At 43.7% G+C, this 25362-nt stretch overlaps 1 protein-coding gene across 4 annotated transcripts in view; it reads left to right on the forward strand.

Moving 5' to 3' along the window:
- The first annotated feature begins 9370 nt into the window (after window positions 1-9370).
- LOC309890149 (phospholipid-transporting ATPase ID-like) overlaps window positions 9371-25362 on the forward strand; it is an 81222-nt gene continuing 65230 nt past the window's right edge. The window contains exons 1-2 of one of the 4 annotated variants that reach the window (XM_082783742.1): window positions 21165-21403; window positions 21753-21894. The gene's annotated coding sequence lies outside the window, so the exon portion shown is untranslated. Of the gene's footprint in view, window positions 9599-21164; window positions 21404-21582; window positions 21895-25362 lie in introns of those variants that run through there. The other 3 variants (XM_082783743.1, XM_082783744.1, XM_082783741.1) reach the window with 3 other exon arrangements.

Below are 25362 nucleotides of genomic sequence, written 5' to 3' on the forward strand. Positions count from 1 at the left end.
GTTTCTTTTTCTTTTTTTCTCTGGGAGCAGTCCTGAGAAATGAGAAATATAAGAAATCTTTCACACCTCCAGGATGATGTAGCAAACCTTTTCCACTCATAAGCTTGAGTGTTAAACTCCATTTCAATGTTTCTGTGATGTCATGTCAGCAGAAACACCGATTTCCATGCTCGTAAGCCCTGCTTCCCAAAAGTCTCCTGTTAATTGTCATTATGGCACTCAGTGACCACCCCTTCCTCTTAGTCCATTTCCAGCCTTTCCACAATAAAAAAGATACCTCAATAGGCAATAAACCACCCTTAAATTCCTTAGATGTAGTGATGCCAGCAAATGCCCCTTTTAACTAAAAATAACATCAAAAAAGATGAAGGCTGAGGAACCTTGGTTGGGAAGAATCTTTTTTCTTCTCTGTCCTTGAAAAGTCATTTACTGTTTTTCTCTTGCATTTCGTAACTTACCACTGCTTGTCTGGGCAGTCAAGGTGAGCTGTGCCTCTGTCCATGTTGAATCTCTTATTTCTGCTATTGAGAAAGTCTTCAGGCTTTGCCTGTGCTACCTGGAGTAGCTGTCCCAATCAGGGAAAAAGAACAGGGGGACAAGAGAGGAATACGTCTTGAGAATATCCCACTTTAAATTTTCTCTGAGTGATGTGGGCTGCTGAGATGGGAGAGAAAGAAATGTGTTTTGCTCCTTGACAGTTCTCATGTTCAGTCTCTAGTGCCTGTCTGGGGCCATGCCCAAACCAGTGTAGCTCTCATCTGTTCTGTAAAAAAACACCATTCTCCCAATACGATGAGCTTCGGTATACAAAGTGTTAATGCTATAGCCAATTTTGTACACGCTGTAGGTTTCATCTGAGTCATGCAATTTGGTTTCAAAAGATTGACAGAAAAACATGAATCAGCGGAAAGCATCACGAGCATCTGTTTAAAAAGCAATCCTCTCAAGCAACAAAATGCCATCTACTTCAGTGGCAGAGGAGTTGGAGTTCTTTGGCTCTCTCTTACTTTGCAACCCCACCATCTGCCCTGTTCACTACAGACTGTTATGGATATTCCTGTAATGACTGCAATATGCTTAACATCCATAGCATTAGAGCCAGGGAAGAGACAGGAGGTTGGTCATTTGGTTTCACCTACTGCATTGCACGGGCCATCTAATCACCCAGTAAACTTTGTTTTGGGTTCAATAGCTTTGGAGAGGTCTTTTGCCTCCCCCAAAGAAATATGCCCTCTCTTTCTGGTAAAATGCTAAGAAATGGAGATCAACCCTTATTTTTGTGCTCTGTTGGTTAAAAGTCTGGACGTTTTCAGCTTTCTGATGTCAGTTTGGTGGGTTTGAGGTTTCCAGCCCCTGGTTCTTACGTAAATGCAGACTAATGACAGGAGGTCCAGTGGTCACAGCAAAAGAAGTTGAGAGATTTGACGGGGTTGTCTAGCTCTAGGTTTACCAGAAAAATATTAGTTGCTGCAATGAACCCACATGGACCCAGACAGTCATCTTGGAATTGGGTCCAAAACCAAAGAAGGAAGTAATGCCAAATTCACAAACTGTCACCAATTCCCGTGCTTCCTTGTTTCAGGAGTCTTCTGGAAGGACCTCTCCATCCCACTGAACAGCTGCTTAGAGATAAGCTAAACCAGAATGTATCTGTCTCCTTCTCCCACCTTTCCTGTGAAACACCAGAGATGGATTAACAATAGTTCACCCTCCATGGGCTGTGGGTAGCACAAAGTCTCCCTTTTAAATGTCTGTTCGCTACAGCTTTCTCAAATACACAAGGTTATTCTTTTTCCTGAAACAGCCTTGCCTGTTGGAGTCTCAATCAATCCTGTTACCTGTTTGTTGTAAGTAATGGGCCAGCCCTCTGAGGACAGAAATGTTTTCATCTCTTAAAGATATGGGACCTTAACACATTCTCTTTTATACCCAGCTAGTTCCTCATATCATCTAATTGGAGTATAGCTGTGTAGAATATGAATCCTATAAATATATTTCCCCCTACTAAAAATAGTACCCCTGAATCTTCAGGGATTTCTTTCCCTATTACTGGCATAGAAAATAATGAAGAAAATTCATTATCTATTTCCAGGACAACAACAACAAAAAGTTCACCTCTGCAGCAGAAACAATGCTGGAGGACTTGTGTAGCATTTTTGGTGAACTTGCTTAGCCAGAATACAGGGTCTGATTCTGCAGCCCCCTCATGCTTTTCACATGATTGAAGCAGGAGTGAAGCAACTCTGTAACGGACTATTTTGCAGAACTGAATGTTGTAAAATTCTGACATAAAGTATTTAGTGAGGACAAAATTTTCTTGTCAAACAGAGTGGGAGCAATCTGCCTTTTATCTGCAGCGCAGCGGCACGAGCAGATTTCCCACGTGCTTGCTATACCAACATGCCTGGGTTCTGGTCTGTGTGTGGGACCTTAGCCAGGAGAAATGCGTTCTTTGCCACTTGTGTAAGTGCTTACCTCTGTTACGGGCCCTACTTTGGGCAGAGTGATACTGTGCAATTGGCTGCTGTGCAGAAATACGGGGATGAGATCCTACAAGCGTAGCTCTGCTGGCCCTGAGCCACCCCAGCCAACCGCAAGGCTCTCCGTGCCAGGTTAATCGTATTATTTTTGTTAGGAGCTGGGTCTGGCACAGCTACTGCTCAAATACAGCACAAAGAGTTCTTTATAGAGGCCTTGGAACAAAGGCTCATGAGACATGACAGAAATCAGGAGAAATGATCATCTGGGAAAAAGCCTCTGGTCCCTTTTCAGCTCGAGGACAACTGGCAGGTGAGCTGCAGAGCCGTACCAGTCAGATATTATCCGTGCTGAATGCTGTTTCCTATTAGGTTCCAAGCTAAATGTCCTTTACAGAGAAGGTTTTAATGGAAAATATCTGAAACTGGATGGTAGAGCCTTACTGTGTATAGCAGGTTATTGTTAAAACAACATTAATGTTGGAAAATGGCCTGGACTGGTTAATTTTCATGCTATGGGGCAAGCTGACTTTCCTGCCTCTTCGGGAAAGCAGCGGTGGTGTGGGCTGTGCAGGCACAGCACGTATCCCCGTGTTGACTGTGAGACATTAAATCAACCACTCGGACTGAGGGCATAACTGGAAGCACAGCTCTGTCCACGTGGCAGTTCGTCTGTCCCTGGGTGCACGGTGGCACGCACGGAGGGCTCCATCGTTCTCCCATTGCCCAGACCATGCCTTGGTCTAAGTGCACACCTGAAGAATCCACACAGAGAAACAACATTTAGTCACATTTCCTCCCAGTAGGAGTCACAGCATGACACCTGGTGGGGAGAGATTATGTATTAGGCAAGACCCAGCAGGGCAGGGATAGGAGCGCAGCTGTGGTTTGTGCTGGAGATTTGGAAACGCTCCCAAGTGTCCAGTTTTGCTGTCACCTTTGTGAACTGGACACAGCAGTTAAATGTCGATGGTGTGTGTGAGGGAAATACAAACTCTCAAAATATCGTGTATGGCCAAGGGCTGGTGACAGCAAGCAAAGTCCCCCAGTTAAATCAGGGTGGGCACAAACAGTCCCCTGCATCACAACTGCCTGCTCCTGCTGCAGGGGGGCTGCAGGTGGGGCTGGGACAGGAGGAGGCTGCTGCTCTGACTTGTCTTTGGTGCTGCAAAGAAAACCAAAGCCTTTTCTTAGTGTATTTCCCTCCCTGGATATGGTTCAGAGAAGTTCAGCGTGGGGCCTGTCCTGAGAAACATCGCAGGTGCCACGGCTGACAGCGTCCAGAGGCAGCGGAGAGGGAAACTGGAGTGGTACAGGGAAAACAGCTCCCTTCTTTCCTTTGAAGTGATGCAGTGCTAAAGCCAGCCCTCTTGGAAAGTGAAGCGACTCTCTGGGTTGTGAATTCACACGCGCCGAGGCTCCTTCAGAAATCATTTCCAACTTCTGTTAGCGGAGAGTTGCAAGAGATCAAAGCCTTAGGTAAGTAGGGCACCTATTAAGTCGAGCCTTTATCTTTTATTGAGAGGAGATGGGAGAGAGCAGGAAGCTTGATTTTGCAAAGCTAAACCAAAGGTTTATTTTGGTAGCTAGCGGCTATCACGGGAGTCTTCACAGTGGCTTTGAATTTGCATCTTTCAACAGTGTCCCCAGCGTGCAAGGAACATACTCAGGAACACCAAAAACCTGTAGGGAAATGAGGAAACAATGCTAACAAAACATTCTTTTTTCTTTTTTTTTTCTTTTTTTTAAAACTCATTCTCCTGTGTATTTAAACTGCCCTTGGGTGTGTCATTGTTAAAATCATTCCTCCTTTTCTTATTTGTCAGATGCCTCTTTTTAAAAACCTAAATATTGTTGCTGAGGAGAACAGAGGCTTTCAGGTATGTTTGTGACAATGGCTTAACTCAGTGTCCCCAGAGAAGAGGAAAAACAATTCAGCTGCTCAGAAAAACACAGGAATGTGTGAAAAATCCCAGAAAAACATAATTCCTGCTTAATTTGCCTTCCCCAAACCTCTTCCAGAATCTCGGCAGCCTTAGTACAAAGGCCCTTGTAGTGTCACTGGCAGTAACCAAGAAACACGCAGCATCCGGTAGGTTTATGAAAGTCCTTTGCCGAATTTTCTCCTCTGCTAGCATGGATGTCGCTGTATGTGAGCCTTTTCTCATCAGCAAAACCCCTTCAAGGTGGAGCTGACCCCTTGAGAGCGAGGGAATAGGCTCTGTGCGCCTCTTACCCTGCCTGTGCAGCCTCCATGCTCTCACATTCCTACATCCCCAGCATTATGCCACAGCTGCACATTTTGGGAGATAAGAATTCTCATCACTTATGCACTATGTTGCTTTTAATTAACCCTATTGTAATTAATGTGATATTAGAGTATTTTGTAACATTTTAAAGCTCTAATTCAGGATGGGCAATGCTAGACAGAAGTCAGCAATCACAAGTAATAATGCTTTAAATGTTTCCAGTCGTAGGAGTGCCCATTTATTAAACTTTAAGTTTAATGCACATTTTGTGGTCTTTTACTTGCTTGCACAAAGCTAGGTGCTTAGGGTGAAAGTCCAATTTATTATACTGTTGTAAGCTCAAAGTCCAGTAACGTTAGTGATGTTAAGTATCGATCGTGTTAATGATGGCAATTTCAGTCACAGGAAAAGTGAAGGTGAACCTGATCATAAAGCTTGCACAAGCCTTGGCACACCTCTAACGACATGACCTGAGGTTCAACCCTATTGAGAACAGGGCTTTTTTTTTTTTTTTTTCTGTTACTATTCCTTAGCTGATATTTTATAAAGATGCCTCTCTTGCCTTCTAATGTTCTTTTCTTGTAACATTCTCTACTTTTACTGCTAATAGGATAGTTCAGAGCACTGGAAGGTTTCTCTGTGGGTACTTAGCCATGATCGAAACTTCCCATTTCTCCAGAAGGCTCAGGAATTATCACTTTGAAGGTCTCGTCATTAGTATTCTAACAAACTGCTGGGAAACTGAGATTTTTTGCAGCAGCCAAAGGGAAGTAGGCGCATAAATCTTCCTGAAATTCACTGGAAGGTGACAACCACACTATTGCAAAAGTGAAAATGGAAACTATGGTCAGAAGCTCTCACGACAGCAGTGGGCTGTAATGATTACATGGACATGTGCTTCTTTTAGACTCAGATTGTGACACTTTCTTTAATTGCATGTCTTATTCTCATTTTTGATCGTGGTGCAAGCACCAGGGAGTCTGTTTGTGCAACAAACATCTGACACATGCCTTAGAACAAATCAAGCTGGAATTAACAATGCCGGAGAGGCCTGCCTGAATTCTAATCAGGAACAATAGCTGCATTTCTACAGAGCTCTCCCTCCCTGGGGTCTTGTGCTACTCCTTCATATGTTTTGGAGTGAAGGGCTGTTTATAGCCTCATTAGAGAGTGTTTAGCATTAAATGTCAGGAAGCATCTGCTGGCACATTTCTTTGTAGGAGACTTTTAAATTCTGCGAGTGAGTTTGGGTAGCTGTCTTGAATATACATGGGAGCTCCCTCCAGAGACTTGGATCATGTCTTTGAAGACAAGTTAAAGCTGCCTTGTTGCAAATACACTTCACAAAACTGGGTTCTCAGTAAACAGTCAAGCTGAATATTCAACAGCAAAAGTTCCCATCTTCCCTCATTTCTGTAACATCCACCCTCTGGCCCATATCTTAGGCACCCATGGGTGACTTTTTAGCTGATATTGTTGCCATGTGGCTTCACACATGGCCTTTGCATGCTTCCAAGAGACACAGGCTGCAGCCGCAAAACTGGCTGACTAAGAAGTTGACCTCACCTAGACCCTTACATCACAGTTCACTATCCCAGGGGTTGTGCCAACACAAGTCTTTGTGCGACCAAGTTTTGAACTCAGCTGCTGAAAAGCTCTGTTGTCACAGTTTGTATTGTGCTGACATTGTCTTAATGCCTGCAGCAGGGAGGCAGATAAGGAAAACAACCTGATTGAAAATGCAAACATGCATTTTTTTTTTTTTTTTCTAAGTCAGCTCCCAGTCTGAGGAAGGGGACAAATGGGAGCTTTTGGAGGTGGTTTTCACATCAAAGGCAATGTCTCATGAAACTGTGCTAGTGGTTTGTGGCATAACCACATTGTAAGTAGGGAGATTTGTACCCAACAGCTCTGAACTAAGGCGTCCTTAACTCAAAGTGCCCATTTCTCTTCACACACAACCAGTACATGTTCTTAGACATTCAGTTACGTATTCCTGACAAACTGCATTGTCTTTGTGGCCTGCATGTCAGGCCCTAGAGAATGAAGTAGGGCTGGCCCGTGTCCAAAATGTTGTGAAATGGGTGAAATCACACAGCCAATGGATGCGTCTGTGTTTTAGGACCAGTCATCAGTTAGAGTGGTTTTGTCCTTCTTGCTTGGATCTGCAGGAGCACCAAACCTTGTTTTCTTCTGCCTCATCTACCAGTGCTATGCTGAACTCTCATTCTGGGAAGGTTGGTGCCCCCACTGCTGGAACCGCCGTGAGAAATCGCTAGAGGTCTGTCCTTTGCCACATCCCTTTCCCAGCACACTACAGCCATAGGAAGAAGCCACAACACTGCAAGAGGCTTCTAAAGCAGAACTTCAGCATGGAGAAACACTCTCAGTAGGTCTCTACAAACAGACTGTGTTCGCAAAGGACAAGGGAGCTAGGTTAGTAATCTCGTCCATGGTCTAGAACCTGGAGACAGGCAGAAGATGGGGAGCGCTCCTTGCAATGTTGTATTTTATGAAGGGAAAAAAACAACTTTTGGAAGCATTCCTCTGCAAGAAAGCTTTGGGAAAGGGTGAGGGAGGTTAAGGGAAGAGCAAATTGTGTATGCACTTCTTGCAAAATGATTTTCCATTAGGCAGCAGCACTTCTTTCTTTCCCCCTGAAATATTGCATCATTCTTAAACAGTAGCTCTTTAACTCCAAACAAAAGGAGTTCTCATGCAGTGAAAGCTTTAATCTCAAGCTGTACTTTTAGTTCTAAATTATTAGCCATTGTTAATTTGAAGTTATTTTTACTTTAGTGACCAAAACAGCACAGACAGGAAAGAATTGTAATTTTGCGTATCCTCCAACACTGATTGCGAACATTGTGTAAAAGTCTTCCTACCAGCATGCAGACTCAGAGCCACACTGCTTGGTGGCAAAATGCTAGCAGGAGAGCATGGCATGTTAGTATTGATATTAACTGAATCCTGCAGTGTTGAGGCATCTCTCTCTCTCTCTCTTTTTTTTTTTTTTCCCTTTAGAAGCCATTTTTCTGTTTTAAAAATAGAGTGATGTACCAGTGCTAGAACCCGAAAGTGAGCAGAAAAAAACTTATTCACTTCTACCTCCCAGAGAAGGTGAAGAGTCCCTTTTTTAAAAAAGTTAAAAGGTTAAAAAGGTTTTTACCAGGAGTTTGGGATAGCTTATGCTCTTTTTACCTCTGAGAGGATTAACACTTCTCACGCACTGAGGTGTCATGGATGTGTTTCTAAATGCCTCGTAGTCCTTGATGCCTCCTACTCTTGAGGAAGTAAAGAATAATTATTCCCTTTTATGAATAAGAAAATAGAAGTTCAAGCAGTAATAAGTGACTTGCCCAGAATCTGTCACAGGTGCGAGGATGGATTTGAGCCTCATTTCATTGTTTGCTCAGTTTGCTATCCTTCCTTCTTTCAATGCTTGCATGAACCTGTTAGTCATAACCATGGCCCATTATCTGCTGGGAGAACGTTAAATAAAGCAGTAAGCTTTCACTGCCATGTTTGTAATCCTATCTGCTGCACTGAAAACCAAAGAATTTAATTTGAAAAAAGCTACAAAGAGTAGTGGTACAGACAAGTCTCCTCATTAGCTGGGAACAAAGCACGTATAAAAAAATCCCAGCGTAACAGACAAGATGGTTAAGGAGATATGAAGTACCTTTTAAAAAAGCTATCTATGTCAATAATTTAGTGTGTTGCAAGGTACATCGACAATTATTATTATTATTTTTAATTTATTTAAACCTGACACTAATTCTGAATTTTTCAGACAGAAAGTGTCATCAACCTTAAAAGTGGGTGGAAAAACAGCCTACAGGAGCAAATCAAAGCTTGTGAGTTAGCGATGGGGGTTTGTATTGCAGGAAATTGCAGGAAAATCTGCAGTGCTGGTGCGGTTTGATAAATGTCACTTAGATTTTTTTTTATTTTTTTTTTTAAATCTTAAATGCCCATATTACACCCTATCCCATTTGTGTTTAAGTTATTTTTTGTTTTTAGTTTAACTCTGTCTCTTCTATACTTCTATACTTCAGAATTATTTTTGTTGCCTTTTTTTTTTTTTTTTTTTTTTTTTTTTAAAGAATAAATAGGGCACTGAAGTAAATAATTCTGTGTCAGAAGTTGAACCTCTGTGTTTTGTTAGCATAAGCATGGCAGCCAGAAGCCTGCATCAGGATCCTGTCATACCTGGAGCCATAAACCCCCCAAATAATTGATTATGCCACTGAAGTTGCATACATTTTGTAAGTCCTTATGGGAGGTAGTGAAACATCTAGCCTTTGAGAAAAAAAAAAACTTGTTTTATGTTTGAAATACTCAACCTGTGAAAAGAAAATAAGTCTGCTGGCTGCAGAAAGTTGAGCACAATGTCTTGTTTGCATGTCTGGCTACTGCTTTGGCTGCAGCAATGGGCACAAGTAGGGTTTTATTGTCCCATTACTCTCAGATGAAATAGAGTCCTGCCTATGGTATAAACCTTTTTTAATACCTGATGTCATACCCAAGTCCAAGGATCAATTGCTTTTTATTTACTCAGTGCAACGCAGTGCCATGTTCCACCCACGGCTTCGGGAACTTTGCCTTTTCTCTTGCAGCCATTCCCGAGTACACGAAGCACACCGAGACATCCTGTAACTCCTGGATCACATTCAGCCTGTCCCTGCGCGGGTTTACCTCCAGATCCTGGAAAGCGTGGTGCTCCCTAGCGAGCTTCACAGCTCCGCTGGAGAGAAGCCTGGCATGCTCTGCTGAATAATCCTCTAGGGATTTTTGCGTGGTGCTGAAAACAATCCTTCTGTCTGCCTTGGCAAACAGCTACAGATAGAAAAGACGACACAGAACAGCCAGGTAGGCCAATTTCTTGTTCTGGAAGAGAAGTAAAGCCTTGAATAGGTGTATGGATTTCAGGTATTTTTGCTGTGTGTTTGATTTTTTTTTTCTTCTTTTGCATGTTGGATTTTTCTGTGTCTGTAAATGCTGGTTCTGGAGGAGAACAGGTCGTGTGTCTAAGTTTTCTTTATGTAGTGCCAGCTTTACAGGGTGAACAACACACAAAAGTAGAAGGATGTGGTACCACTGAAGTGAGGTTTTAAGAAAGCTTTCCAACAATGGAGGGAAAGTACATGTTCATTTTGCTGGCTTTGGGTCTAGGCCCCTCTTCTGCCTCCCTGAAGGGAGATCCAGACCTCTTCTCTGTGTGCCTACACCTAAAATGTGCTCGGTGTTGTCCTTGCTGATGGCAACTGCATTCTAGTTTAACAGTGAAGGCATGAAAAATGGGAACATCTTGCCTCCATCAGGAAAGGTTTTGCATCGTAACTGGCTCCAGAGAAGACGTTCTCTAGCTCATACTGGGAGATGAGTCAATTAATGAGTGTCGTTTGCTGGCCTGTTGTACAGTAAGTGATAAATGGTCTCCTGCCTTTAAAACTGGAGGGTGTAAGCCTAGAAGGCCAACTGGTGGACGCCCAAAGACTATGAATGTGAAGAACTGGTTAGATGAAACACATCCAAAGTTTCTTCTGAACTACAGAGAAAAATGGCCACTTCTCCCTCAAAATCCTGTCTTATTTGACATAGGATATCTTCTGCCTTTCCCTCATATCTAATGATATCTATCTGGTTTGACTTTTAGCCCAGCAGTAAGACACTCTAGCCATGTATTTTCACCACACAGCATTGCTTGTCTCTCTTTCTGCTTGTGAATACATGACAATGTGGATATCCTGACACAAGCAAAAGTCCGACAGAAGCCTGCATGAGATTTACTAAAGGAGTTCGCAAGGTAGAGGATTCTTTTTATGCTAAAATTAGCTTGCTGCACTAACCTTTGTGTAAATCTCTGCAAATTATAATGTATTTTAAAAACAGTATTAAAAGGAAAGGTTAAGGCCATGCTTTCAGTGTGTTGTGGTTTAACCCAGAAGGCAGTTAAACACCACGCAGTCGTTCACTCACCTTCCCCCCCTCCCTCTCTGGGATGGGGGAGAGAAACGGGAAAGTGAAGCCTGTGAGTTGAGATAAAGACAGTTTAATAAGACAGGAAAATAATAATAATAATAATAATAATAATAATAATAATAATAATAATAATAATAATAATAATAATAATAATAATAATAATAATAATAATAATAATAATACAATGATGATAATAGTACTACTAATAATAATATGTACAAACAAGTGATGCACAATGCAATTGCTCACCACCCGCTGACCGATGCCCAGCTTAACCCTGAGCAGTCCGGTGGCCTCCCCCCGGCTAGCCACCCCTATATATTGTTTAGCATGACGTCAGATGGTATGGAATAGCCCTTTGGCTAGTTTGGGTCACCTGTCCTGGGTCTGTCCCCTCCCAGCTCTTGCTGCACCCCCAGCCTGCCCGTTGGCAGGACAGAGCAAGAAGCTGAGATGTCCTTGGCTTAGTATAAGCAATGCTCTGCAATAATTAAAACATTGGGGTGTTATCAGCACTCTTCTCATCCTAAGCCAAAACATAGCATTCCACCAGCTACTAGGAAGAAAATTAACTCTGTTCTAACTGAAACCAGGACACAGTGATAGAGGCACTCTTTATATCTTTGTTACTAAGCTGCAAACCATCAGAGCAAAATATCCTGTGGTTCACATTTCAGGAGAAGCTGTTCACTTCCTTTTGAGTGAATGCCCTGTTTTTCTTAGTGATAAAAGCTCTCTGTGGCTCTCTCTTTAGCCAAATGTGTGACTTGCTGCACTTTAGCTTTGGTTCTAGTTGTTAGGATGTTCATAACCTACATGCGTTTTAGCATTACTGAAAGTCATTGTTCTGGGCTTAAGCAAAAAAGTTACTGAAAGGAAAGGACCAGTGAAGCAGGCTAATTTGCTGATATCAAAGTAGAGTATATTCTTTGCTGGGAGAGTAACTCTCTTCAGGTCAGGCTGGAAACCTGCTTCCAGCAACATTGGAAGGTTCATCACCGCATTGGAGAGACTGCTGTGTGCTTCTGGTGGCACACTTGCCATGCACTTGGTGTAACAGTGCTTAGTCTGGAGATTTGTCTGATCCCTTACACGTGTGGGTCCAGCCTAGGACCCCTTAATGTTTGCATGTGCTCAGCGTTGGCTCCAGGAGGAGCAGGACTAGATTCTTCTATGTGTGTAGGGTGATATAATGGTGATGGTGAAAAGCTACCTGAGTTCCCAGGTCTTGTTATCGTTTTAAGGCTGGAAAGCTCAAAGAGGTGGGTTCTGCTCTACTGTCTGTAGCTACTGGATGGATGTATTTAACTATATTTTTAGATATGAAAATGAATTTTCCATCTCAAAAGTTGAATTGTGTAGTTTTCCAGTGTTTCTAAAGCTGTGTCCCAAGCAGGATCATTGTTAGGAGGAAATGCAAGGAGATCATGGTCTTTGCTTTTCCTCGTATGGTGAACAGCAGTGCAAGAGTCTTCCACCAAGGCTGGGAAACACAACGGTGAATCCAAGGTCAGGACTGGGCACATGCCCCATGGACAAGGCCAATAACTACAACCTGTAGATGAACAAGGCTCCTTTTCACTTTCCCTGACACAACCCAGGGGCCTCTGTGCCCTGCTCCCATCCGTAGGTAATTCAGCGTTATGCTTTCATCCATTGCTTCCTTCCTGCTCCATTGTTCATTATCCTGAGTTTACTGAGACTGGTAGCTACTACAGGTTGTGGTTTCAGTGACCACTTGGATTACCCACTAGTTAAACATCGAGACCTTCACTTTCTTTTCCCTGCCTTTTGATAAGAGTTGTTATTTTGTGCAATTTATACTGCTGTTGTTGCAAGGAATGTTGCCAACACTTTCTCCACTGGCCATTTCACTTCTTGAGCAAATAAGATTTAGTTTACTTTTCCATCTTAAATCTGTACTGGTGGCTTTATAACAGTACAAAAGTTACAGATACAGCCATGAGGGGAGTGAGAACAATGATTTTGCTTAACTTATGGTTTGTTTCAACAGACTGCTGTGTTGTATACTGATTAGGATTGCTCTCCCTGCTATTATATTCTAGACCCTTCTGTCAGTGGTGCAGTGCCCTTGTGGACATGGAGGCACTCTCTGTCTCTGAGTGTTTCACCCCAAAGGCTCCAGCTCCCCACCAGGGTGGGATGGCTGACGTGCTTCCTACTTCCCACATCTCCTGAAGGCTGCTCCCCCATAACAAAATCATCCAGACAGGCGTGCATCTCCTCCTGAGTAGTTGTAACTTCTAGAAACTGTCATACAAACAGAAATTGATGATAATTTATGTTTATCTGCAAGGCTGTAAGCCATGGCTACCCTGACTAACACCTTAAGTTGTATCGTCTTACTTTTGCTACCTTGCCTTCACAGCTGTCTTTGCTTAGCCCTGAAGTGGTTGGGAAGTTGGACTTGGCCTTTTTAGGTCCCTTCCAACTATCCTATCCTATCCTATCCTATCCTATCCTATCCTATCCTATCCTATCCTATCCTATCCTATCCTATCCTATCCTATCCTATCCTATCCTATCCTATCCTATCCTATTTGACTCGACTCTCCCCTCCCTAAATGCCTGTTGTTTTTTTTTTTTTTTTCCCTTCAAATGCTTGTAAGAGGCCCTAGGGAGTCCCTTCCTTGTTTCAATAACAAACAGAAGACTAGAAACAAGAATCAAAGATGGACAAACCTGATCATAGTTGTAGGACACCTGTAAGATGAGCTGCAGACTGACGCCAGCCTCCAAGAAACCATTCATTCAAATCTTTCCACCACTAATGAATGGTAAATGCTGGAAGCAGCCTGTGGATTCTGAAATGCAGCAGCAGCAACCACAACTATAAAGGGGTCAGTAGACACCACACAGATCCAGTGCAGAATATCTTTCTTCTGTGCCTGCTTTCCAACCTTTGAACACTGAGGTCTGTCGTGGAACAGTTCTGAGCAACAGATGCATTGTGTAAATACTTTAGACATATCTTTTGAAACTATATATAATATATAATTGGGATCAATCCTACAACACCATTCCAGATGTCGATTAATGAAGCGATATACAGAATACTCCTTGGTCTATTTAAATTTCATGCCTCCCTGGCATGGTTGCCTCACATCACACACATTTTTGGCAGTCTCAAGGTATAGACATCCTACCCACTACTTTGCCACATAACAGAGAGGTTTCCCAGCTACAGCTGGCGGCTAGACACTACTTTTGACTCTGTCTGTTTGCCAGAGATCATCATTCTTTGGAACCTTTCTGGTTAGCCCTTGCTGTAAAGCTGTGCTACAAGAGGGCTGGGCAGGCTAATGTGTATTGCTTCTTTTTTGGTTTACAAAGTTTTTTTTTTTTTTTTTTTTTTTTTTCCTAGAGTAGTGTAACTCTTTTCCCAGATATGATCCAAAAATTTGTTTGGGAAACTGCCTTTGTCTGGCCTCCCAGTGTTTTATGCTACATTTCCTCCCATGGCCAAAATAGCAGACTGACTGTAGGAGAAAATTTATGTCATCGCCTTTCTGGCCAGACACTCCCTGATCAGCAGATGACATCCAAAGAAACACTCAGACCTTTGTCTGAGCTATTTGCATCTCTGTACCACTCTCTCCTCCAAAGCTAATCCAATCTTGCTATTTCTAAGAGAAATTACAACCCACACTTACCCACACAGGGCATTAATTCTGTTCTGATTACACCATTGTTGCAAAGGTCTTTAGGGATTACATGTGTTTTCTAGCACTTTGCTTTATGCCAGGGAACTTGTCCAGATATCACCAGTCCCTAGAAGATGCTTCTTCATGCAAGCCTTGCAATAGCAGCTGCTGAACAAGCCTCAGCAGTATGCCAGGGGTACCAGTACCCTTACCTGGAGCTGGGCAATAGATAGGGAATCATGGAGCTCAGCCCTTGGGATCTGCCATGTCCTGTATGGATGAGGAGTGCTTTGTTGCTTGCCAGAAATCAAGGCTGTGAGGAAGTTAAAAAACAACAACAAAAAAACTCTGAATTGGAAATAATGGAGCATGGCACAAAAGAGGCTAAAATAACAAAACACACCCTGAAGATTATGCATAGGAGTACTACTTCTCATCAGCTGCACTGAGCTAAACACAGCTTTCACCTCTCCTATTTTAAATTGGGGTGTCCTGTTGAGTTAATCTGAAGATTATCCCTCTCCTTGGGGAGAGGAGGCACAGACCAAAGGCTGAGCGTTTCTTTCTGTGTCATACCAAGCCAGAGGACTGTGTGTTTTATTTTTTTTTTTAATTTCTGTGTGCGTGTGTGTGTGTGTGTTTTGTTTTGGGCTTGTTTTTGTTTTTGTTTATTTCTATGTTAAGAAAACTCCCTTTATTTCCCCTGACTACACATTCATTACTGCTGATACCTTACTTAATTCCCTTTCGTCTCTCTGAGTCTTTGATTAAGTTTTCTGCTGTGTGCCTTCATTAGCACATTCTTAGCTCCAGGATGCATATCGTTTGCCTTCCAGAGATATACTGGTACAGCCTTGATCACTATCAGAAGCAGCAAATGCCCTTCTTCTTATGGGGTCCACAACTAGTTTTATTCTTTGAGCAGTATGTGAAAACCAAACGTGGAGTGAAAAATCGTAACCCTGGGAATAGGGGGTTTAATTTAAATACCTGCCTCTCTTAATAATAAATATCTCTCTTAAATACCTCCCTTCTCCATATATCCCCTTTAATATAAAGGCCTTCTGGCATGCTGCATCACACCCCAACAGTAGCAATGGACACAATTAACCTTAAGCAAGAGCTGTAACCCCAGCACCCCTGGGTGTGCACTCTAGTCCCTGATTTTTTTCGCTGTGTTGGTCCCACCCAGGATTTTGTAAATTGCTGCAGAGTTTTGGGGAGAATAACTTAACTCTGCAATCACACCCTGAAGGCCCTGCGCACCCACCAGATTATTCCTCTCTTTCATATGGCTGCAGAGGGATTTATGTGCATAACTTCCATTCAAGTTAGCGGGAATTCACTGCTTAAACACAGAGGTGAGAATAATGCAGGCCTTTGTTCTCAGCCGTCTGAGTGCGGAGGAACATGTGTTTCTGTTAAACACCTGGAGAGCACACGAGGGAACAATATAACATGAAACAAGCTACACCGAATAAAAGCAAAGGCTGCCAGTGCCAGGCCCTGGCATGTCTGTGCTGTGGCCATGCTGGCACAGCTGTGGTTGTGCGCTGCTTATTTACTGCAAAGGTGGTGTTGCTTTTGAAGATCAAGCTGTTGATAAAAATACCATACAGTTTCTTTGGGGAAATCTCCAGGGAAATCAATGTGGTCGTTTATTTATTTATTTCTATTTATGCCAGGGTAATAAATGAGAGCAGCCATTTTAGATCTTTGGGTAATTAGCTAAAATTTGATGTTTCAGAGGGGAGCCAATTCTTGTTTAATAAGATTTTTTTGTTTGTTTTCTGATTCTGTCCTGACCACAAGGGAGAGGTTTCCTTGTTCTTCTCAGAACTCACAGAACTTGAGATAGGACAGGACGAGAAGTCACTTGGTCTCAGTTTTTAGTGCTAGCATAACAAAGATGTAATGTAGAAAATAATAATATAAAATATATAAAAGATTGTTGATGATAGGGAGAATTTCACGCAAGGCAGCAGGTTGCCTCAGTGTTGTTCTTGGCAGGATGTGTGTGATTGTAACCTGGAAAAGAGACAGTACAGATGTACATACACATGGCACATTTAATTGGGAACTATTGATAGAGCGTATGAACATAATGAATGCGACATGATATTTAAAGGAATCCTCTTGCAGTGCCACCTGAGTTTTCCATGTGAAGGATAACTGAGTGTCAGAGCAATGCATAAAGCTAACCGTGAGGGGTTAAGCAAATACTCCCAGGTCCCTGGGTGATGCTGCAGGGCATGCAGAAGCTATCTGTTCCCTGAGGATCCTGTAACCTCCCATCTCCTTCACGCACACTTAGTACAGAAACCCAGGGAAGTGGCAATGGGGAGCGGAGTTGCACTGCAGCATGGAACAGCCTGAGCAGAGTGGTGGATGCTGCCTCTCAGTGTCCCCTGTGATTACAGGCTGGAAAAAAAAAAGTGCAGAGCCACTGCAGCCCTTGCCTCCCTCCTGTGATTTCTCTAAGCACATTAGGCACTGGTGCTCGCTATCCCTCTGCTGCAGAGGTTATATAGACAGTACCTGGGGCTGTGCTCAAGGAGGGCCAGAGTATCTCCGGGAGACCTGAGGAGATTAAGTGTTGCACAACCATTATATAGCCCTTGGGGTCACATCATACCGTGCCAAAAGTGCTGTTTCTCCCCAGAGTGCAGCCCATTTTTCCCCTAAGCAGAGCTCATGGGAAGACTCCAAAATACCCAGGCCTTTTGCTCGCCCTGCATGGGTTGGATTCCCTCTGTGTGATCAAGAACAGGGTCCCACCAGGGGGTATCCTAATTCCTCAGTGGTATGAGCTGTGTTTTTTTTTTTTTTTTTGATGTGTCTGAGGAGCGTGCATGTGACAGTCTTTGAAGTGCCACCAGATAGAGCATGTGTGTTTGTGGCAGCTACTGCCTTGCAAATAACAGCAGGAGGTCTTGTGTAATACCCGTGTTACAAAGGGCACTTTAATCTGAGGCTCTAACAGGCTGGGCTGTTGCTTTGCCCTCAGCTATTGATTCTTCTATTCACGTAGGCATGATTAGCTTTTAACAAGACCTCCCAATCTCCCCCCTCCTCCCCCTTCCCCCGGGATTCCACTTAGTTCACTGAAGGTGATTAGGAAATACGTGCTAAAAGCAGGGTGGACACATCTGGGGCTGCTGCTAATTAATCCCCGTGCTCTCCCCATGCAATTGGGCATGTGCTGTGTCACCAGCAAATAGACACATATTTATAGCCCAAGAACACAATCCCGTGCCAGGTGTATCTCCATCAGGTCCTATTAATTTCAGTGTGCTTCAAATCCCTTAACAGTATCACCGCAGGTGTTTCAGGTCCCTGCAAGACTTCCACTCTTGCAACAGCCCCTTCCCAACCAGGGCAATGAAACTGTTGGCCAGGGGGAGTTTGTAAGTGCAAGATACCAAATATGGTAGGAACCAGACCTCAGAGATGGGTTGATTTTGGGCCTCATTCCCTGCAGAACTGAATGCAAATTTTATCTCTTCCTCATTGTAATATGAACAACTGATCCATATAAACACTCTCTGACCAAAAGTTTTTCACCTCTGCTCTGTCTTCTTTGGGCTGTGAAAAGGAAGAAAGAAAGAGACTATTTTAATTTCAGTTTTAAAAAGTCAAGAATGTATCATGTTAGCTGGTGTTAGTGCCAGGAAGATGAGATCAATAGTCATCAGAGCAAGCTGCTGCTTTCCTTTCATATCCAAGAGGCTCCACCTTTGTGGATTTCTCATGAATTTCCCCAGAGGATTGTTTTTTAAAGGCTAAGAGTACTGGGACAGGGGGTTCATGGAGAAAGGGCATTTCTATTCACGCACCCTTCTTTCCCTGCTGCAGGTAAGCAGCCCTCCACTGCATCCTGATCAGTACAAGTCATGTTATTCTGCACACACCCACTGAAACTATTTTCTGACCTTTTCTATTGGGCATGTACCTTACAGCACCCAAGTGCTGGAATAATCAGTGATGTATGGGAATATTGCTGCATGAACCTGCCATGCTGAGGCTGTGTCCCAGCCTTCAGATCGCATCCAAGGAGCTGTGTGTGTGCATAGGAATCCAGAGCATCCCTTCAAGCAGAGTTATGCTGAATTTCTACCAGCTTATCAGAACATTATTGGTTCTTTGGCAGAGCAGTTAAATAAGTGTGGCATGAGAGACACCAGCAACAGGGGAACAGGTCAAGTTTCACACCTTGCAGTTTGGGCAAGACTGGAGTTACAAGACAGTAAAACAAAACAAAACAAAACAAAACAAAACACACTCATCAGTGCCCATTTTGAACTATATAAAATAGTCAGAAATGTAGACAGGTTGAAAGTAGCCTTAAATATTGCATCGCATAGGGAGGGCTTCTCCCAGTGCCTAGCATTTAGTTTGTCTGCTCTGTAGGGTGTTCCCGGCATGTTTCCCTCCTGGTTCTCTCTCTTCTAGTTATCCTCCTTGGTTGCTCAGCAGCATATTTAGCCATTCAAAATCTTTCTAACTCAACAGAAATGTTTGAGTCCAGTGTTTTCCAGGTAAGGTCAACTGCTCTCTCAGCTTTGCTTTTTGGTGGAACATAGGATCTGTCCCAGAAGGAGGCATCCCTTAGATGCCAATAAGTCCTCAGTTTTGCACCTTGATTGTAGCTGAAATCCAGCACAGGCTGAATGACTGGAAATATTTCTCCCTGCTGTGGTGCTGAAATAAGTTCTTCATGGCATGAATGTAAATCCATCCTGCTCTATGCCAGCCACCCATGACTAGTGGGTAGCTTGGAAAGTGGAGGACTCAAAGATGAAGACCTATGGTGTGCAGCCGCTTGCTCTCCTTTACTGGAAAGGCAGCAGAATGAACTCCTTCCCACATCAGTGATCACAGCAAACTTGCTGCTGCCTTGCTATAGCTGGCCAGCTGAACTTCTGCCCAAACCACACTGACTGCAGTGGGAGCTCAAACACCTGGAGTACGTGTACGTAGGCACTGAAATCCAGACAACTTACTTTTGAGGCTGCATCCTTCCGTGATGGGTTCAGAAATTGGCAAAGGAGGAAGTGATGTGGTTGTTGGGAAGATGTTTCCCAGGGACCAAAGTGTAGGGCTAGACAAGAGATCTCAGAGATGGGTCAGTACAGAGTAACTCCTGTTTTTCTGAGTGCTTCTGCATGTGCTGAGCTTGCCTTACATGAGTAGTCCCACTGAACCACATGGGGATCATACAGCAGAGGGGAAAAAGTCATTGCCTGTGTGAATGAAATGGATTTCTGTGCCATGAAAAATCACGAAGAACAAAACATCCTATCTAATTTTTAGCTATTTTGAAGTCTAAACAACAAGCCTCAAGGCCAGCTGGTTTTATGGTTGAGTCTACCCTCATGTTAAAGGAAGGAGATGAACTTATCTCTAGTAAGGAAGCAATGACTGTGGCCAAGGTCAATGTGGTAACAAGCTCATATAAAGAGAGCAGCAAAGAAAGTGGCGAACTTAGCTAACGTCTTAAAATGAAGAAAGAAAACAAAACAAACAAACAAACAAAAAAAAAAACACACAAGTTAAGTTCTGAACTTAAGAAGGAATAAAACTGCAGAATGAAGCAAGAACAAGGGGTTCTCCAAATATATAGGAGAGCCAAATTAATCCAAATCCTTGTTCTTTTGACTGCAGGGAAAAAAAAAAAAAAAAAAAAAAAAAAAAAGATACTTGTGGTTGTTGCTGTTGAAATGGGTTGTAGGTGGTGAGAACATGAGAAATGGCTAGTGCAGAGGAAATTCCTTTTTGAGTTAGATGATTTTCAATTCAAAATCATCTGTCCTGAGTCTGGAGGAGATCAGTCCTGTACACTGTGTCCCACATTGGCTGTTTATGTAGATCCATTTATTTATTTATTTATTTATTAGTAATTTGAATAAATTAATATTGTCTAAAATAGTTGTAACTTGGAAGAATAACATTGGAGTCAATGCCAGAGTATCTGGCATAACCCCCAGTGCAGACGGGTACATGCTCTTGCTTTTCCTTCAGAAATTGCTAATTCTGCTCATTGCCCCTTTGCACTCATCCTTCTGTGACCACTGGAGCACTGCTGGTACAGCATCCTGGGTCTTCCAAAGCTTTTTGTCATGGCAGGACTTCAGAAAATTTCACCTTCCAGAAAATACTTTTTGTCAAACCTTTGCCTCTCAAGTTACTATAATTAATTGGCTGATTGATGCATTCAAGTATCTGCGGGTAGGCTTGAAATTAATTCTAGCATCAATCCATCTAACATCAATCCAGTGGGAAAACACAGTAGATGAAGGAAAAAAATGGAGAGAGAAATACAAATAGAAATCTTCCAAGTTAAACTTTCTCTTGCTGTCTGCAGTGAACTGGCATGTTTCTGGCAGACGCTACTGTTGACACATCTTAGGGTGATCGCAGAATAATTACAGTCCACGGGTGTAGGGAAGCAGGAAGACGGATTAATGTCGCCGTTGGCCTGGTTTGGGTCTTTGCAGTAAACCTGGTTGGTTCTGACATCTAGGGGGACACTCTCTTGTGAGCGGCCCTATAACTGGGGGAAAAACACTGATGTTTTTCATGGTGGGAGGGGAACAAGCGGGAATAGTGGGAGGCTGCTGAGGGTGAGGAGGGTCCTCAGTCAGTGATGAGGCCATGCGCATGTCCCAGTGGCCATGGGGAGGTCACACTGCCAGGGATGAGCAAACCCTGATGTTTCGGCGCCAAGGCGATCCTCCGACGGGCTGGAGGAAGCCCTGTGGTTGAGTTATGCAATCGTGCTTTATGAGGCTTTCTCCCTGCAGAGTTTTTGCTGCTCACAACTGTTGGAAAGTGGACGAGGTGGAGCCTTGGGATCGGCTTGTAGGGCAGTTTCTCTGGGTGTAAAGAACCCTGACAGGCTTCGGCGTTACGGAGAGGGGCTGCTGCTGGGAGATGGATCCCTTACCAAGCTCATCCTTTTTTAAGGCAATTTGATACGCTGGACCCTTTTACCCTCATGGTTTGAAGGTTTCTGCGCCGACAGGAGGTAGGTGAGGAGACCAGCGGTCATCTCCAGAGTCACGCAGGGTGCCCCATCCCTCCGTGCTCCTGCTGCTGTGGTCTTTCACAGCACGTTGTGCTGGGCATTTTATTTTTAAGGGAGCCGCTACACTCTCCCTATCTACAGGAAACAGAATTAAAAAAAAAAAAAAAAAAAAAAAAAAGGAAGGATTTGGCAAGGCGCCAAGCCCAGTGACTGAAGTAAGAAGTAAGGAACTTAGAGTAAGTTTTAGTTACCGGGACTTTGCATGGCAGAGCGGGTCTGCTCCAGGTCCTGCGGGGTGGGAGGTGAGCCCACGATGCCCGGCAGCGTCTGGAAGCTTTTTCTTGCTTAGATGAACGTCCTCGCCGCGACTATGAGCCGAGCTGCTGGTCCCGGGAGGGGACAGAGCTGCGTGTGAATGAGACCAGAGGAGCGTGTGCGAGTGCTATGGAGGGCAGCAACTTTGTTGGTGTGACTTTTGCAAGCCTTCAAGGGTAAGGTCGAGCGCTTCCCTTCGACTCGCCCCTTCCCTCTGCCAGCTTTCGGGGCAGAAAACTTGCGCTTTTGCCACCCGCGGAGCTTCGCAAAGCTGAGTCGGGGCGCTTTGGGCTGAGGTTTTTCACCCAGGCGATCGACATCGGGGTGGAGCGAGCGGAGCCGTGCGGGGAAGCTGCTTTGTTCGGGAGGCTGCGGGGGGAGAGGGGCTGCCGCTGCCCCCAGCCCTCCGCTCGGCTCCCACCGTAACCCGAGCGCTGCGCCCAGCGGGCCAGAAAGCAGGTTTTGGCTGCTCGGGTGTCAGTGCGAGGAGTGCTTTAATGAAGACAGATGGAGGATATTGGATCGTCGCTTTAAAACGTGGCAGATAACAGACCGAGGCTGCTTCCCGGCAATTACAGCTAATTGCGTTGGCGCGTTTGAGCGGAGGGGGTAGCAGCACTCTGGTGTGCACACAGTTTTGTGGGTTTCTGTACATACAGCTGCAAACAGAACCCAAGTATAGCTAGCCCACCTCATCCCAGACACCCCTTCAGGTATTTAATGAGCTGGGGAGTTTTCAGGGATACTTTCAAAGCCTGTGCAGTAAGTGAGTAGATTTAAACCCAAGCCACTGTTTTTGTTGTGAACCCTGAGGGCAAGAGTGACCATTTTTAGTTTCTTAAACTTATTCGTGGTTGAATGCAGGCCAGTCCCATTTCAGTTCTAAAAGAGCGCTATTCTGGGATTAAAAACAAACATTTCAGTTGCCTGCTCTGCAAGTCGCCCTTGGCGTTTCCCACCGGCAGAGCAGGGAGCAGTGTGAGACGTGGTGCTCCCTGATTTGTTTTTGTGGAGTTCAAACACGAGGGGATGTAAGGCGAAGTGTAGAAATACAAATGCTAGTGTGCATTGATGTTAAAGATGATTAGTGCTGATTATTTCTAAAAGCTGAAATTTTAGTGTTCCCTTTAGAAAGGGGAAAGCAAATGCATCATACTCTTTGGAACCAAAATTTGAGCAATTTGGCTGAAAGGGTTAACACAGCAAGCCTTTAAAGGAGGCCCTTTACAAACATGGCTTTATGTGGCACATTACGAGGCCAGGCCATGCCAAGCGTGCCAGGCCTCTGCGTTGCTGTTGCCAGAGCATTAGCAAGCGTTGCACCAACCTTGTGTCCCTCTCTGATACCCAGCAGTGAAGGTGACCTCTTGGTTTACTGCCTGATGCTGTGCACCCCCTTAGCAGGTGCACAACCCGGGCATGGAAAAAAAACAAAAAACAACAACAACAGGGAGTTTGGGGACCTAATGCATTTTAAACCTTTTGTATTTTCCCAGTTGTACCTCCAAGTCCAGTTTACAGTGATGTGCATTCAAAACCTGGGGACTTGGATTTGGTTCATCTCATGGTGTTTAAGAGCACTGCTCCACCAAGACCACTTGGCAGCATGGGCAGTCTTGAACACTGCCTGTCACCAAGCCCTGTGCTTGGGATGTACCTTCTCATATACTGAGCTGTTGGATTTTTTGTGTGATATTCAGTACTTTTGCATAAGAAAAAAAAGATAATTCTAAGCCCTGTGGATATCTGTGATTGTTAGATCAGCTAAATACAGATAAAAGCAAACAATAACAAAAAATTTACAAACCATGCTCAAGTGCAAAACCTGACCTGATGTGGAAAATCGGTGAGTGAAGGTATGACATGCATTCTAAATTTTTACCTGGATGGGGCTATTTCAGTTATTTAGAATGTATACATACCACACTGTGCATGGTGGCAAAACTGACTAGAAAAATCTTGTTCTCCTGCCTACTTTCCCTGGACTCTGGGTACGTTCTAGTATTAGTGTGCAATTTGCTGCCCCTCAGATCTGCTAAAGCCACTGTTTGGGCAGGAATTTCAGCCTGTACTCAACCACACCCATTGATCTGGATTAAAATAACCTTTCCCAAAATGACTGTATTTACCATGGATCATTTCACAGAGTCTGGGAGCAAGGTGATGGGAACAGAAGCACCATGTATTTCATAGTTCATATTTATCATTGAATCTGATGTATTGTGTAGCCACACCCAGAGAAATGGGGCCAAGAAACCAGCCATATTTTCCATCTGCAACATCTGTGCTCCATTCATCATAGCTGTGCCATGTCTTTCCTTATTTTTCCACTCCTTGCCGTGGATGCAGGAGGTGCCTCCGTCCACCCCCAGACTGCATGCTCCAGCCTTTGTTCGGTTGGTAAATCCCCTTCAGAGATCCATGGTTTTGGATAAGACTGTGGTCCCTGCAAATCCCACATGTCCACCTGCCTCTTGTGCAGGAGGAGTGCTGCAGCTGCATTTGTGAGCCAAGTCTGGATTCTGGCTCTTGTCTCCCAGGCATTAAATAGGCTGAGCCTGATTTGCAAGAAAGCATCCCCTCCCTGCTCAAGCCCAATACAAGCTTCTCTCACCATGGATGTTAAAGTGTTCAGAGCCCCACAGCTGAGCTGTCAGCAGCCATAAAGCAGGTGGATTGTCTTTGCAGAAGTGTAAGCCATAGCTGGTTGGTTTGCAGAGCACTGCAGGTACAAAAGCCTTCTGTAGTGAGAAGGGATAATTTACTTGTAGTTTATGAATGTCTACAAATCAGGAAGTGGGATTCAGAGTTTTAAATGTCCTTTTTTTTTTTTTTTTTTTTTTTTTTTTTTTTTTTTTTTGCTATAGGCTTAGAAGTTCTAGGCTTTCTATAAGAAAAGCCTAGAAAAGGACTGCTATTTACATTAGAAGTCCTAGGCTTTCTATAGTTTGCTATAGAAACCCGGGGAAGTAATATGTGTCCTGCTAAGCAGAGGAGCTGGACCTGCGTGCTTAATAAAGACCTCTCTCAAATAATGTGGGCCCCGGTTCATCACTGAGCATGGGGTACCTGTAGTAAACAGAAGTGAAAGAAAATAATCAAATAGAAAATGGAGCAGCAAAAAAGCCAGCCAGGGCTGACCCAGGTCTGACCCAGCCAGTGGAAGACAACTTCAGGAGATTTGAGGAGTTTGCATCTGAAAACAGCTGGTGCCAGGCAAAATGAAGGCGAGCAGAAAATTGTCTTTCTTCTGAGTAAGGAAGGTTTTCATATACTTTATGGGTTTTTGGTTAACTCAGGAATAGGAGGCTGCGAAAGTGCCCCACCAAAATTTGAGAAGTACTTTGCGCCGCATAAAAATGAAACATAAGAGAGACGTCATTTTTTCAGAAAGCAAGAAGGAAAATTAAACCAAAGCAATGCACATGAGCAGTAAGAGTCTGAAGAGCCATTGTTACAGTTTTGAAAGGGAAACTGAATGTCAAATTTGAAAAAATAGAGGGAGACATAAAGAAAAGTGAACAGGGATGTGAGTTATGATTACAATTAGAACCTGGCAAAAAAGAATTATATATATATACATATATATATATATATATATAGCCTTGGGGAGATTGTTGATAGATACAGGTGGGAAGTTCTTG

The sequence above is a fragment of the Aythya marila genome (assembly GCF_965140915.1).
Source record: "Aythya marila genome assembly, chromosome: Z".
NCBI classification, from domain to species: Eukaryota; Metazoa; Chordata; class Aves; order Anseriformes; family Anatidae; genus Aythya; species Aythya marila.